This window comes from Miniopterus schreibersii (genome assembly GCF_964146895.1).
Source record: "Miniopterus schreibersii genome assembly, chromosome: 4".
Taxonomy (NCBI): Eukaryota; Metazoa; Chordata; class Mammalia; order Chiroptera; family Miniopteridae; genus Miniopterus; species Miniopterus schreibersii.
Window position 1 is genome coordinate 96342207 of NC_138105.1, and position 15526 is coordinate 96357732.

The 15526-nt window shown below is 39.7% G+C and overlaps 1 protein-coding gene across 8 annotated transcripts in view; it reads right to left on the reverse strand.

Annotated features, from left to right (window-relative positions):
* FBXW11 (F-box and WD repeat domain containing 11) overlaps positions 1 to 15526 on the reverse strand; it is a 98847-nt gene that overhangs the window by 80371 nt on the left and 2950 nt on the right. For 4 of the 8 annotated variants that reach the window (XM_081136647.1, XM_081136648.1, XM_081136651.1 and 1 more), the window contains exon 2: positions 8861 to 9022. The exons of the other annotated variants lie outside the window; for them this stretch is intronic. The gene's annotated coding sequence lies outside the window, so the exon portion shown is untranslated. The remainder of the gene's footprint in view (positions 1 to 8860; positions 9023 to 15526) is intronic. 8 annotated transcript variants of the gene reach the window in all.

A 15526-nucleotide genomic window follows, 5' to 3' on the forward strand; every position in this document is an offset into this window, starting at 1 on the left:
TGTTGCACTACATTACACAGGCTACAATGTCACTAGATGATAGGAATCTTCCAGCTCCATTATAATCTAATGGGACCACCATCATGTATGTGGTCATCATTAGCCGAAACATTGTTATGTAGTACACGACTGTATAAGAAAAGTGATTTTTTTAAAAATCATATTAAATTTTCACTTTATACACAACTTTCAGAAATAAAACCAGGTCAGAGTTAGAGTCTCTTTGTCAAAGCATGTTATTTGCATATTGCAAAACTGAACTTTACACAATGACAACCACCATGAAACTATTACTACTGTCTTCCAAAATAAACCAAAAGATTACAAAAGCATGTGGTTAATGTCTAGAAACTGATTTATTAATGCAAAGCTTTTTAGAAACAACTTCATGCTTTAATACAGTCTAATCTACATTCTTGTCAATACCACCAATACAATATATCCATTCTATATCTAAAATGCCTCATTTCCTCCTCTTCACGTCATCTGTTACTATCTTGTCCCTTCTTCCCTAGAATATTCTAACAGTCTACTGATTGGTCTCCCTGAAGCAACGCACCCTCCAAGCTGACAAAAGCACAGATCTCGCTCAAACTTTCATAGTCACCTCTATTCTCCAAAGCATACCCTCCACCTTCACCCCTCATCCTACCCCTGCAAAGATCACAGCTTAGTTTGTAGGGCCAAGAAGATAAAGATGGGACTTATAAATAAGGGCCATGGTGACCAGGAAAGCGCAAGCCCTGACTCAAAAAGGCAGCCATTGCTCAGTTCCAATTTTCTGGTGAAACCAGAAATTAGTGTTTTGATGTAAAATGTCTCAATTTTTTTAAAGATTTTTTCTTGATTTTGAGAGAGAGAGGAAGGGAGAGGGAGAGGGAAACATCAATGTGAGAGCCAAACATCAGCTGCCTCAGGCACCCTCTTCCCCAACAGGGATGGACCCCCAATCCCGGCATGTGCCCTGACTCAGAATCGAACAGGCAGCCTTTCAGTGCACAAGATAATGCCCAGCTGAGCCACATTTAGCCAAGGCAAAATGTCTCAACTTTTTAAATCTATGCAGACCAAATAAAATATATCTGTGGATTCCTATCTATCCACAGGCTACTACTTAGTTACTTATGACCTAAAGGATTAAATCCATGACTTGGTTATAATCTATCTTTGTAAATGTGTCTACCTCAATCCCCTCACACAAACTACCCTCCAACAATCCAAAGAACTACTTACCTACTACCAGTCCCTCCTGAATGACAATACACAGCACTGCCTGCCAGCCACTATTCACAGTTACCTTTGCTAAGAAAGCCCTCCCCTGACCCAAAACATCCACATCCATGTCTAATTTCTGCTCAGGCCTCAAAGAGTAACTTTAAAAAGAAATGTTCCTTATGAAATTTCTTCATTTCCTAACTCCCACACACTGTATGTCTACCTCTCACGATCCTAAACAGCTTTTACATCCCACTGTACTTTTTATGTAAAAGACTGCAAGCCTCTGCAAGCAAGGTACGCATCTGATTCTGCTCTGCAGTCCCATTACCAAACAGTACCTATGCTCAATAATGAATGAACAAAGCTATTTATCTGCCTATTTACAAAACAATTTGTACCTTAACTTGATGGCCATTACACTGATATTGTCCCTTGTATTTTGAAAATCAAAAGGCTAACAGGTTCAGAAAAATATTCCCGTAATATTAAATTTGAATCAGAACTAACATGAACTATGAACTCCTGGCTTTTTTTTTTTAACTGATTTTTTGAGAGAGAGAGAGAGAGAGATTGGTTGATTTGTTACTCCACTTACCTATGCATTCACTGGTTGATTCTTATATGTGCCCTGACCTCAGAGATCAAACCCACAACTCTGGTGTATCAGGATGGAGCTCCAACCAACTGAGCCACCCATCCAGGACGGACTCATGATTCTTTTAAATATACTTCTTAGCTCTATCCACTAAAAAGGTTCTAGAAGCAATGATAACCCAACAGCAATCATTTCTGTTCCTAAAACAATATTCCTCACTCAAAGAAACAAACCAAAGCTTCTTGGAGAAATAGTTGATTCCTCATATGCAGGGAAAATAAAAAATGAATAGACACAAAAAGACTGATGGGATCATGTCAAAAGGAAGCAGGAGCTACCTTGAAGGGGTTCTCATTAGCCAAATCTGGACAATTTGAGCATCAATAAAAACTGTAATGGACACTCAATAAATACAAATCCCTGAGAGTATGGTGATACACAAAGGGAGGGAGGAAAAAAGCTAAAGCTAAGAAATGCAGACGGAATGTGAGAAAACCATAATTTTATAACTCCTATTGTAGTAACCGATTTCAGGATCAGATGCTGAAACCACTGGGTGAAAGGCTGTTACAGAACCAGGATATTTACAAGGTGCCAAACCATCCCACAGATTCCCTTCTACTAGCATAGGCTAAAACTGTCCCTTTTCAATGAAGAATGAGAGTCTCCCAAAGTGACTTGATGCTCGCAAGGTACACTTCATCTATGATGAAGCATTCGAGTCAAATATTTAATCTGGTTGCAATCAAGCCTCTCATCCCATTTGCAGTTTGCCGGAAGTACAAGAGCTAGAACATGTTAAACGATCCCATGAGAAAATACTCAAATAAGTCAAGAATGCTGCACATCCCACAGGACAACTCACTGCTGGACCCCTCAAAAGAAAGAAAATCAATGCCAGGAGGAGGAGGGAAAGGGCAGAGGGGCTGTTCTAAAGGAAAAGATATTGAAGAAACATAACCAAATATAAAGGGTGTGCTGTGTTTGGTTCCCTAGCATTTTGTTTTTTTATTAAAGGGGGAGGGGATACTAGAAAGACATTCTTCGGACAAGTAGGAAAATTTAAATTTAACTGAACATTTGATATTATATTATGGAATTACTTTCATTTTCTTAGCTGTAAAAACAGTATTGTGGTTTTATATATGTATAAAAATATGACTATAGGTAACGTGGTTATATAAAGAGAGAGATACATGGCTGTGTGTGTGTGGTTTGACAGAGAAACAGACAGACAGATACTGTCCTTTTTCTTAGGAGATAGAGGGTAAAGTATCGTATTTTCAATTTACTTTCAAATTTTTAACAACAAAAACAACAACAAAAAGGGAGTATGTATTTGGAAAGAGAAAGATAGGAAGGGGAGAAGAAAGAGGGAGGGAAGACAAGACAGGAGGGGAGGGGAAGAGAAAAGAAGAAGGGACTGAGAGGGAAGCTGAGAAATGATCCAAATATGGCAAAATGTAAATAATTATTGAATCTAGTTGAAGAGTACATAGGATTCGTTGTTCTGTTTTTCCCCAACTCTTCAATATATACGAAATTTTTCATAATAAAAAGTTATGAGGTGGGGGGAGAAGACCAGTTAAAAAAGCAATCAGATTAAAATCCATATAACACCATGAAGAGTGAGAGTCAGAAGGCGTGCTTGCAAGCATGGCCTGAGAGCAGAAGCTGTTGCAACCTGACAGGAGGGCAATGTGGTAAAAATATCTATCAGATTCTGAAAAGCACCTATTCAGTGACACTGGTACAAACCTGTCCTGAATACTCCTCCATGTGGAATGACATATACACTAAGTTATTATTTTAAAAACACATATATATTTTTTATTGATTTCAGAGAGAGAGGAAGGGAGAGGGAGAGAGAGAGAAACATCAATGATGAGAGAGTCATTGATCAGCTGCCTCTTATGCACACCCCCTGCTGGGGATTGAGCCCACAACCCGGGCATGTGCTGTGACTGGGAATCAAACCTCAATCTCCTGGATCATATAGGTCGATGCTCACCTGCTGAGCCACACCAGCCGGGACACTAAGTTATTCTTTACAGCATTATGTGTAATAGCAAAAGACTGGAAATAACCTGTATGTATGTGTATCAGGTTCAGACTGGCTTCACAAATTACAGCACATACAATAAATCAGCATGCATCTTTTAAATTATCTATTCAAAAAATATGAGAGCTCTTTGGGAACTGATATGAAAGATGACCATGTCATAATTTACATTAAAAAAAAAAATCAAAGTGCAGAATAATGTGGTTGAGTAGCTGGAGCTAGAAGGAATGGGAGGCTCTCTTTTTTCTGTGCAAGTCTTTCTGTACCTTATGAACTCTGTACCACAGACGTCTACAATGTATTCCAAAAAATTTTCAAGTAATGATTGACTATAGCTGTAATGACCTCTTCATATCTCTATGCTTTTATTACCAAAACCTAATTACAGTGGAGTTACAGCTCACCTGGGAATTAGGGGCTGAATTCAGTGTATACAGTGAAAATAGCACACAGTAAAAACTGGCCTTAAAAACCCCTTAAATATATGCCACACTGGACCAACACACCATCTCAATAATTGCAACACAGCTAATTTTCACTCCAGCACATGAACAGTTAGTTCACTGTTTCTTCAACTGTCTAGTGAATACAATATCTGACTTGCACTTAGGCCTCATGTGATGTTAAAAATGTGTGTCTTGCCCAGCTGGGCTTGGAGCAGTGCTTGAGCATTGACCTAGGATCCAGGAGATCGTGGTTCGATTCCTGGTCAGGGCACATGCCCCGGATGCGGGCTCAATCCCCCAGTTAGGGGCGTGCAGGAGGCAGCCAATCGATATTTCTCTCTCATCATTGATGTTTCAACTCTCTCTCTCCCTCTCCCTTCTTCTCTCTGAAAATCAATAAAGATATATTTAATAAATAAATAAATAAATAAATAAATAAATAAATGTGTGTCTTTAAAATACCACATTCACGCTCATCACAGCTAGACGAGAAGCATTTGGGAACTGAGAAAGGCTGAAGGGATGGCAGATTTCCATTTCTCCCTCACATCTGATCCAGAACCTTCACTGTTTAGGTCCTTTTCCCCTTGTTTTTGTCACCAGATGCACAGAATTGAATTTGTATAAATGTACGTAAGATGCATAGTGAAAACATGGAGTTTTTAAAAAAACACTTCAAAAACAACACCTCTGTTAAACAAACCATTACAGTGGAAAAGAAAATCACAACCCCAGTAAAATGGTCTAACTTGCTGACTGGGAACAGGCTGAACAGAATTCCCTGATCAAGATGGAAAGAAGAGACTGATAACCTCTTGACCAACATCACTATGATCTTAGAAGGTCACATGACCTTAGTTGCAGTCATTCCCATACACCAATTCCTCAATCTGTACTCTGAATAATCTTCTAACTCTAGGAAAACACAGCTTTCACCAAGACAAAATAAAAACTCTCACATCTTTCTATCCCTGCTGTCTCTGGTGACCTCCAGAACAACATTCAGATACCTCTCCTCTTAAAGGATTCAGCCATTAGGTAACTCAAATTCATTATAAACAGAATTCATTCTTTCTCTGCACCACCCCCCAAATCTGCTCTTCTAGTATTCCCTATCTTGTAAAAGAGAAAAACACCCATCTTTCTGCCGAAGCCAAAATCTACGGTTCATACTATACTGCATTTGTGCCCTACTCTTAGACACAATCCCCAAGTTCTGCAGGTCCTACCACCTACATCTCTTTCACGTCCACGCGCCCCCAGCATCCACTGTCAGTGCTTTGGTCCACCTTCTTCATTCATCATTTGAACTAAATGGTACCCCCACCTTGGTCTCTTCAGTCCACCTTGCATACACCTGAAAAGTTAGTGGCCAAATACAAATTCAGTTATGTTACTTTTTCTACCTTAAAAACAGAAGGAGCAAGAACAAGTCCCAAAGCAATGATGTAGTAAACTACAAACAAGCTCACTGAATAGCATGCTGTAACGCAGAGTGCATCACCAGGCGTATTTCTTACGAGTATGCTCCTATTCTACCCCACACTGCAGGAACAAATTAAGTAAGCTAATACATGTGTTCTGATAGAAAGAGGACACAAGGAAGCGGGGAATATTTGGCTGCCTTCTTAGAGTCAAAAATAAACACAAAATGGACTACAGTAGTGATAAAGGCATCTTAAGGAGAACAAAGGGCTTCCCAGACCTAGAAGTCAAGAGTGCATTCAAGCTGAATGTACTAACAGGTCTAAAAACAAATGCCTAACCAGAAAATAATTTAGAGAGTAAAAGCAAGCAGAGAAGGCTGAAAGAAGAGGTTTTGCCATAGGGAAAAAACATCCATCCCTAAAGTAAGCTGAATGAGGCTGTCTCAGTCCCAGTCCAGCAAGTATCTCACTTCCCTGATTGAGTCCATGTTAACTAAGCTACCTGACTATGATCTAACGACCTGTAGGTAAAGTCTACCTACATGAAGAAAATATTCCAGTCATTTGACTGAAGTCTCAGGTACCTCTATCTCCTGTTTCCCAGTTGAAAAAATTAAACTGGAATACTAATTAGAACCAAGTAAGCAAATCTACTTATCAGAAAAGTTTATAATATGCCAACAAGCACATATCATTATAAAATAATAAATGAATTCTGGCTTTACACATCAGTCTTGCACAGCTGATTAATGTAAATCCAACCCTGGGATAAGAGCTGCTTCGAGCATGCTGACCAGATCAGATTTCTAAGGGTGTTAAACCAAGGATCAGATCTAGGATGAAGGTAAATTCTAAAACTGTACATGTGGCTATTTAAATGTAAATTAAAATTAAAAATTCAGTTCCTCAGTTACAGAACATATTTCCAAATAGCCCAACGTGGCCAGTGGCTAGCATACTGAACAGCACAGACACTGAACATTGCCACTGTCACCAAAAGTTCTATCGGACAGCACTGCTCTGGAAGATAACCTTGAACAACCCGACCTTTTGGGAAACAGCCTGATAGCTTGTCCTGGATGGCTAAGTGAATCTGAGAGCTAGACTGATTCTACAGGAAGTAAGAGATACTGTAGAATGACACCTGTTTCCTTTCCCTTTGCAATGCTTTCCTCAAATCAGAATGTACAGTTTTGTCTTCAGGATGTGTGCTGCTCTTTTTAACAATGGATGAAAGTCTAAACTAGAGGCAGTATAGTATCCAGGTTAGCAGCATGTTCTCTGAAGCCGGACTGCCTGGATACATAGTTCATCTTTATCTCTTATTAGATATATGACCTTGAACATGTTGGTTTAACTACTCAGTGCTTTAATTTCCTCATCAGTAAATACAAATAATGGTACTGACCTCACTGGGTTACTATGAAAATGAGTTAAGACATAGAAAGTATCTAGAATTGTGCTCAATAAAGAGTCAGTGCCCAGTAAGTATTTATTGCTATTATTTCTACTACCACCACCACCATCCTGACAGCTCTTCAGGCGACAACTGCTAAAAATGCTCACCTAGGAGAATTCTTAGCAATATAAAGGCATTAAACTAAAAGAAGGATCACAAAGTCAGTGTCAGTCTACAATAAAAAGAATTTTTTAAAGATTAAAGGGACTAAGTAATCTGAAGAGAATATTAAGTACTGAAAAAAAAGTCATGTTTTCAAGAGAGTTGCCTCACAATGTCTTACTTGTAAGGCTAACAAACCAGATGTGAAAAGAAGTCTGCATAATAAGTTACTGAACTGTTAAAAAAACAATAAAAACTAAGGAGGAACTGAAAAAATACAAGTTTGCTTTCACTAGACCAAATGATACTTCCCTGTATAGAACTATTTTGACATTTAAATTCATTGCCTCTCTTACACTCCCTAAGTTACTTTTGTTTGCTTGATGAACCGACTTAGATTTTCTAATTTTCTCATTAAGCAGGGAGAGCACCAGATATAATTAAAATACTTTGCCATACAATGATCTTCGAGTGAAAACCTGTTGTAAAACACAGCACCTTGCTCTTGCGACTAGGCATTTTGAAAACCGAGAAGCTGAAGTACAAACTCCAGCAAATGTAGTCAGGCTTACAGGCAGATCTTTGGAGAGACACACACAGACCCAAGCTTGGCTCTGCCATTCACTTGCTGTACGACCCTGGGCAATTTGCACTTAATGCTAATGGGCTTCGTGTCACTATCTGTAAAATACAGGTACAGCAGGTCCCAGTTGAATAAGAAATAGATGTACCCTAGCTGGTTTGGCTCAGTGGTTAGAGCATCAGCCCATGGACTGAAGGGTCCCAGGTTCAATTCCAGCCAAGGGCACATACCTGGGTTGCAGGCTCGATCCCCTGCCCCAGCTGGAGCTCATATGGGAGGCAACCAATCAATGTGTCCTCTCTCACACTGGTGTTTCTCCCCCCCCCCCCCCCCCGAAAAGCAATGGAAAAAAATATCCTCAGGTAAGGATGAGATAAGAGAGAGGAAGAGAAGAGAAGAGAGAAGAGAGAAGAGAGAAGAGAGAGAAGAGAGAGAAGAGAGAAGAGAGAGAAGAGAGAAGAGAGAAGAGAAAGAAGAGAAATAGACATAAAGAGCCTACAACACTACCTGCCACTTAGCAGATGCTCAATAAACAGTTGTCCCCATTAATAAATCTTCCTGAGAAGACCCTCCAAGAGTTCTGAGAATAAAAGACCACTATTTTACATGGCAACTACAAAAACTATTTTGACCAGGTATTAACTATAAATCATGACATAATGCCTCAAATTTATCATGTTTTCCATATTTAACAAGCTACTCCCCAAACAAAATTCCCTGCTGGACTATTACCATAAACCATTCAAGCCTTTAATAAAAGTAACTGCACTTCTGACCCTGCAACGAAGTTTTTACTACACTTCTGCCACATGCACCTGCACTAGTCACGTCTGAGCACAGCACTAAGCACAAACAGCTAACGTTTCTTCCTTTCCCTATGAACGGAAAAAGTAAAGATATCTTGTTTTGTAAGTTTCTTTCAGAAAGTTGAGTTCCACAGAACAAAACAATACAGGGTGATTGCTTACCTGGAAAGTATTTTGTACTTCAGATCCACCAATCCAGAATGAATGGGGGTACTCCCTTTCAGACTAGTCTGAGAAAAGACAGCAGTCAAGCAGCTTCCAAGATTCTTTCCGTTTACTGTATCCAGCTTTCTTCAACAAAATCCCAAACATGCACTTCGGTAACTGTTGAAAGACAGAAAGCAATCCATACACCCACCATGGCACCAGTGGCAAAGGACAGCCACCAAGAAATGGAAGGAAGGGTCAATGGAGTGGTGGATCTGAGGCACAGAAAGAGCTGCAACCCCTGAGTAAGGTATGTGGTATAAAACGTCTGCAGCAGCATTCCTCCCCTCTGTGTGGAGAGAAGGGAAAGAAATTCTACATGGAGAAGGCTTCCATCCCTAATATTAATATTTCCTTGATAAATAGCAGGCAATTTTCAAATGAGAGCAGCTAACAGGTCAAGCTATTATCCACATTAATTGTCCCAGACCACTCAGCTACAGTAAACTTTTTTCTCTATTTTCTGAGACAGCTCCTCCACCAGTACAAAAAGTTTTGTCAGCCAAAACTAATGACACAGGCGGGCTCAAATACCTCCCATTGAAGATACTGATTTAAGCACCTAACAAGAAATCTTCTGGTTTGCTACATAAAAGACATCATATCTACACATTACCCAAATCTTCAACCCTCAGCTGAAAGATGGACATTTTAAAACACATGACATAATTTTAAGAGTGTACTGGATTCAACGAAGGCCAATCCCCCAATGGCCAGTCATTGAGTAAACTAAGGAAAATAATAAAGAACACTAATAAATAATTTACTAGCTGACACCTTTAAAAACACAAGCCTAGTCTGCATTACATGAACATTCTTTTACTACTACACCAATTCTTCCATTAGACTGGAAATTCTACACAAACTATACAGGAGAGCAAAAAAGGCATCCAACAGATAAACACTTAAAAAACAAAGATTGAACTTACTTAAATTTTCTACTTCATAAATTTTCTACTTCAATTGCCACACTATTGCCAAAATATTCCTGTGGTGATTAAAATACCTACCTTTACTGAAGGGCTTCTAATGGACCAAGCCCTTTACGGTCATTACTCATTTAATTCTCAAAAAAGATGAAATGAAATAACTTGCCCAAACTCTCATCTACTAGGTGGTACAGCGCAAGCCCTTTTCACAGAGCACAGCTGTACCCAAGTCCACAGATTAGGAAGGCCAAGATTCCGGGGAAAGAAGAAACCAGGCTTTACTCTCAAAGGTCCCTAAGTCAATTAACATCAATGGAGAACTAAAAGTACAGAAGAGTAAACGTTTCAGCCTAGCTAGACGAAAATACCGCTGAACCAGATAAGCCACCCTGAAACAGCTAACTCCCGAGATCTTGCCACTTACAAACGCATTTTATTAACAAAGAGCCATGCAATTCTAAGCCCTACAATATTAATGTTAAAACAAAACACAGTATAACGTTGCCCGAACAGTCTTTGTGTTCATAAGAGAAGACTGTGTCTCCAACTGAGGATCTCAAATTTAGTTGAAACTAAGGAATTTTAAATTCCAAGATTTGTCAATAAATCACAGGCAACGACTAAAGACGTTTTCATTTTTCAGGTTGTAGGCAACGCAACTGAATGAAGTGACTGAAATACCAGTCACTAATTAACCTCCCCACAACAGTCAGATGGAAATATCTTAATACCCAAAACTTAAAAGAGATCATATAAGTAAAATCTCAAAGAATGAGTGCTCAGGTTTTTCCTACTAAGTGATTATTACCCTGGGGCCTAAGATTAAACTAGAAACCCAATTTTGATCAAAGCAGCTATAGTGAGCTATGGCTAGTACTAAGGAAATATACTCTGCTTTTCAAAGTATAACTTACTGCTATAATGAAAATGCTCAAAATTATAGCAAAACACAACCACAACAACTTGCCTAAGGACCTCATTTCTGAACCTCTTGAAGGGTCAAGCTTTTCCCTGTATTAGTGAGTTACTAATCTCCCCCCTTCCCTTCAAATGAATGTCTACTGAGTGCTAATTGGTGGAAGGCCTTATGCTAGAGATACAAAGATCAACAGATGCCAGGCAAGGAGAGTCCAGACTGAGATCTTCCTGTCCTCTGCCCCTTTCTCTTTGAGTCTCCCAAGTGATCATTTCACAGAGCCAAATGGTAAAGTGTTCTCAATTTAACTCTTAAAAATTTTTAGATATTACTCAAGCTCCTTTTTTCTCAGTGGTAGAGCTCTCACTTAATTTCTCTTTTCCTTCTGTGAGTCAATCAGAAGCTCACTATTAGAGAATGGTTTCCTGTGTTCATTATACTTATAGCTGCACATCTCTCTCCTCACAGAGACTTTTTTTCCATTTTACACGTTAATGTCCCAATGTTTCTACTTCATAGCTTTAAATCTTTATTGTTAACTAACCCTGAGAGGGAACTTCCTAAAAATGCTTCCTGCTGACATCACAGAACTCTGCAATCTTTGAATTTTGTTAAAACAATAGTAAGATCCACGTTAGAGATACCCTACTAGACTATCCGGTTTGTCTCTCATTTGCCTACAAACACAAACTTCCTGTTAGGCAACTGCGGATCAGCAGAAACGTAACTGAAGGGAACAAGCGCATTCTTGACCAACAGGTTTTTCCCCGTCAACTAATTCAATGAACGCCTCAAATACACCTCAGAGGAAATCTTGTATGATACTCACTGCTTGCTCTGTTCAAGGCCAAATCATCAGCTTTGCTAAAACAAGAAGAAATCAAAAACCTGAATTTCCTCGTCTAAAGGGAACCAATCAAAAGTAAATCACAATGCTCAGTGTTTCCATGGTCTCTGCCTGGAAACCTAAAACAGGGTTGGGTGGGCTCTGTCTTCCAGTACAGGTCTAATGATGTCTAATCGGTAGTTCTTAGTAATTTTAAAAACAGTACTTCCCAGATTTCTAAGATAATACTGATTCTGGCCCTGGCCTGTGTGGCTCGGTGGTTAGAGAGTCGGCCTGCAAACCAGAGGGTCGTGGGTTCAATTCCTGATCAAGGGCGTGCACCTGGGTTGAAAGTCTGACCCCCCCCCCCAAGTAGAGGAGCATGTGGGAGGCAACTAATCGACGTCACATCAATGACTGTCTCTCTCTCTCTCTCCGCCCCTCCCCCTCCCTTCTACTCTCTCTAAAAATCAATGGAAAAAATACCCTCACTCCTTGGGCGAGGGTAAAAAGAAACAAAAAGATAACACTGATTCCGTGTGATTTCATCATTTTCCCCAAAGACTGCTAAAAGCAACTGGATTTGGGGCCTCTGTAAAGCCTCACAAATAAATATATGCATAACTCGGGGGAAAATCAAAACCTCTTCACACCTTCTGTCCTGACTGTGCTTTACAAAATCCAGTCCCTGACCCTGTGGGGAACATCAGTGTGGCGAGCGGGCGCCGAGACACGCCTCACATGCGTCTTCATGCAACCCTCCCAACAAGCTGAAGCAATACCTACATTTTCTTATTTTTCCAGATAATAAAATCACCACAGAAAGGTTAACTTTCTTAATGTCACACAGCTGGCAAGCGACAAAATCCGGTATTTCACTCTGAAGCCCACGCCCTCTGCTAAATCACACTTCCCTAAGGTCATGGAATCTTTAGAACTTATCGACTGTTTGGCAAGTTCACATCAGCAGATATAAAAGGAATCTGGGTTTCCCCAATACTCTGCTATCAAATCAATGTGTATCTGTGTCAAGTTCTGTAAATATGGTGAAAATGTCTATGGATGTCTGTGACACACCACCCCCCTTTTCCCCTTACAGTCTTTTCTCCTCTGTTCATCTCTACCCTTGTCTTAAGGTTATTAAAAGGAAATCTTAAAAGGGTTTCACAGCATGAAGAAAACAAAGACCTAACATTGATTTAAATCAATAAATGTCTATCGCACACCTAAGTGCTAAGCATTATGAAGGGTTCAAAGGACAATCAAAGCCTCTGAACACAATTACAGGCTTTTACTATAAACACGAAGGTATGAAAGTGCTGTAAGAGTCAGGAACAGATTATTATGAGAATTAGTGATATAGGTGAGAACTTCCAGAAGAGGATGGTTAAGATACAGGCAGACAGCAATAATGCATGTAACAATCAACCAAAAAATTCAATGTAACATTTACCAAACACCTGCTACAAGAAGGCACTGTGAGGAGTTTATCATTTAATAGGGGACACAAATAGTAAACTAGAAAACAAGCCCGGAATATGTGAAGTGCCACAAGATAAATACAAAGTGCCAGAATTCATTCATTTCATTTAACAATGATCATCATGTAGGCAGTGGTACAGATTAAAAAAAAAGTAGTATCTGCCACCATAATATACACTGACATCAAGAGATGGCATCTAAATTGTTTTAAGGGGATAGGACTTTATCAGCATAGGTAACAGAGAGGATTGCTAAGATCTGACCCAGAGAGCCAACTATTAGGTCCTTCCCATAATATTAGCCTTCAACACATGGGCTTAGGTCAGTTCATATCGATGCTGACAAAGGAAACAGTGTGAGCAGAATCGGAAGAACCAGGGAACTCCATGCTTTAGCTGGAATATACAATGAGTAAGGAATGTGGGAAGAAAAGCCAGAAAGGAGGCTGGAATTGGAATTATTAGGTCTTGAAATGCTTTCTTTCCCTTAAAAGTGTAAATATCACCAGATGGAACTCAGGATCCCAGACACCTCCCAGCACAGAAAAGTTTGTTTCTAGAATCATAAAATCAAACAACACGACTCAGAGGGATATATGTGCGGCTCTGTAACAGGCGACTGTACTAACTCTCAATTTTCAAGGTACAGCAGTTGGGCCAAGAGTGCCAAGACCTGTGTGCAGGATCATGTTTCTTTTTGTCAAATCTGAAAGGACATCTAAACTACTCCAAAACCAGGAGCAAAAATTGATATATTTCAGCCACAGCCTCTTGAGGCAGGTCAATGAGATCTATAAATATGTATGTTGCTTATTTCATTTGGACCCTACTTAAACATTACTTTGTTTATTTAACCTGCATTTGGGAAATGAGCACACAGCCAGACTTAGGATCCAATTTCTTTTATTTTTTCTTAATTGTCACCCAAGGATATTTTTTCCACTGCTTTTCAGAGAATGGGGGGGCAGAAACATCGATGTGAGAGAGACACATCAATCGGTTGCCTCCCACCCCGACCAGGGCAGGAATCGAGCCTATAATGGAGGTAGGTGTCCTTGGCCAGAATCGAACCCAGGACCCTTCAGTCCACAGGCTAACGCTCTACCCACTGAGCTAATTCAATCCACTGAGCCAAACTGGCTGGGGCAGGATCCAATTTCTTAAAGGAGTTACTAAACACTCCCAGTTACTCCACTTTAAAAAGCCCATGATAGGAAGGGAGGAAAATCCAAAAAGGAAAAAAAAGAAAATTTTCCAATATCTTCACTTGTTTCTCATCTCTGTGGCCTTGTTGCCTTTCTTCAATAGCTCTAAAAGGAGCATGGATACCACACCTTTTTAGTAAGACCCAATGTATTTTACTTACATTCAACAAGTAATATAGTCACTTAGAGATAACACAGAAGGGAAATGGCTCATTTCAGGTCACTTAGCAGAGGGGAACCATTCAACAGCTAACAGCAGAGTACAAACTGCCTGTTAATTGTGTAATGGTGGAGGAAGGGATGAGTTCACACCCACAGAGGAGGCAGGATTACCTTTCCTAAACTTTTAACATCAACTTCTGCCTCTTCTAATAGAAGATGATCCACTTTTCTCTTTCAATTAGCAGCTCTGTGAGTGCTTTCTAGTAATGAGGGCCTCATAGCCTAACTCAAGCATTTATAAATATCATGTGATACAAAATGCCCAATTTTCATTCGTTCCAGTGAAATCTACTGCACTAGACATAGCCTGGTGAACTTGGTATATTTAAAAATGGTTACTACTTTTCTACCTCATTAATAATAATAAAGCTGATTCTACCAAAGCCCGAAGTTCGAACACAGTCCCATAAACAAGGTATAGTATTGGGCCAATATAAGGCCATAAAAGTGATTTGGTGGTTACATTATTCACCAACAGCAATTGTAAATACAGTTGTCTCAATCAAGAGTATATTTAGTTGAGCCCTGGCTGGTGTAGCTCAGTTGGCTGAGCAACATCCCATGCACCAAAAGGTCACTGGTTCCACTGCCGGTCAGGGCACATGCCCAGGTCTCAGGCTCCATCCCCAGTAGGAGGCATACAGGAGGCAGCCAATGGATGTTTCTCTCACATCGATGTTTCTTTCTCTCCCTTCCTCTCTCCCCCTAAAATCAATTTTAAAAACATATTTTAAAAAAGGAGTATATTTTATTTTAGAGACTGAACCTGATGAGGTAGGTCTGTTGGAGAAGCATTCTTTGTGGACCCAGCCTCAGACAGGGATAGAAATCAACAAGTGGTTATATTTTGGAGATTTTAATTATTCTGTCACCAGCTTTACTTCCTAGTAAACTAAAAAAGTGCAAGAAAAAAAAGGAGAAAGAGTCAAAATGAAAGGAAGTAGAGGGATGAAGCTTAAGAAGTTGGAGACACCCAAGAATCTGTTTCCTCCCTTTAATATAGCATGCTCAAAAATACCAAATGAAAGTTATCCTGTTAACC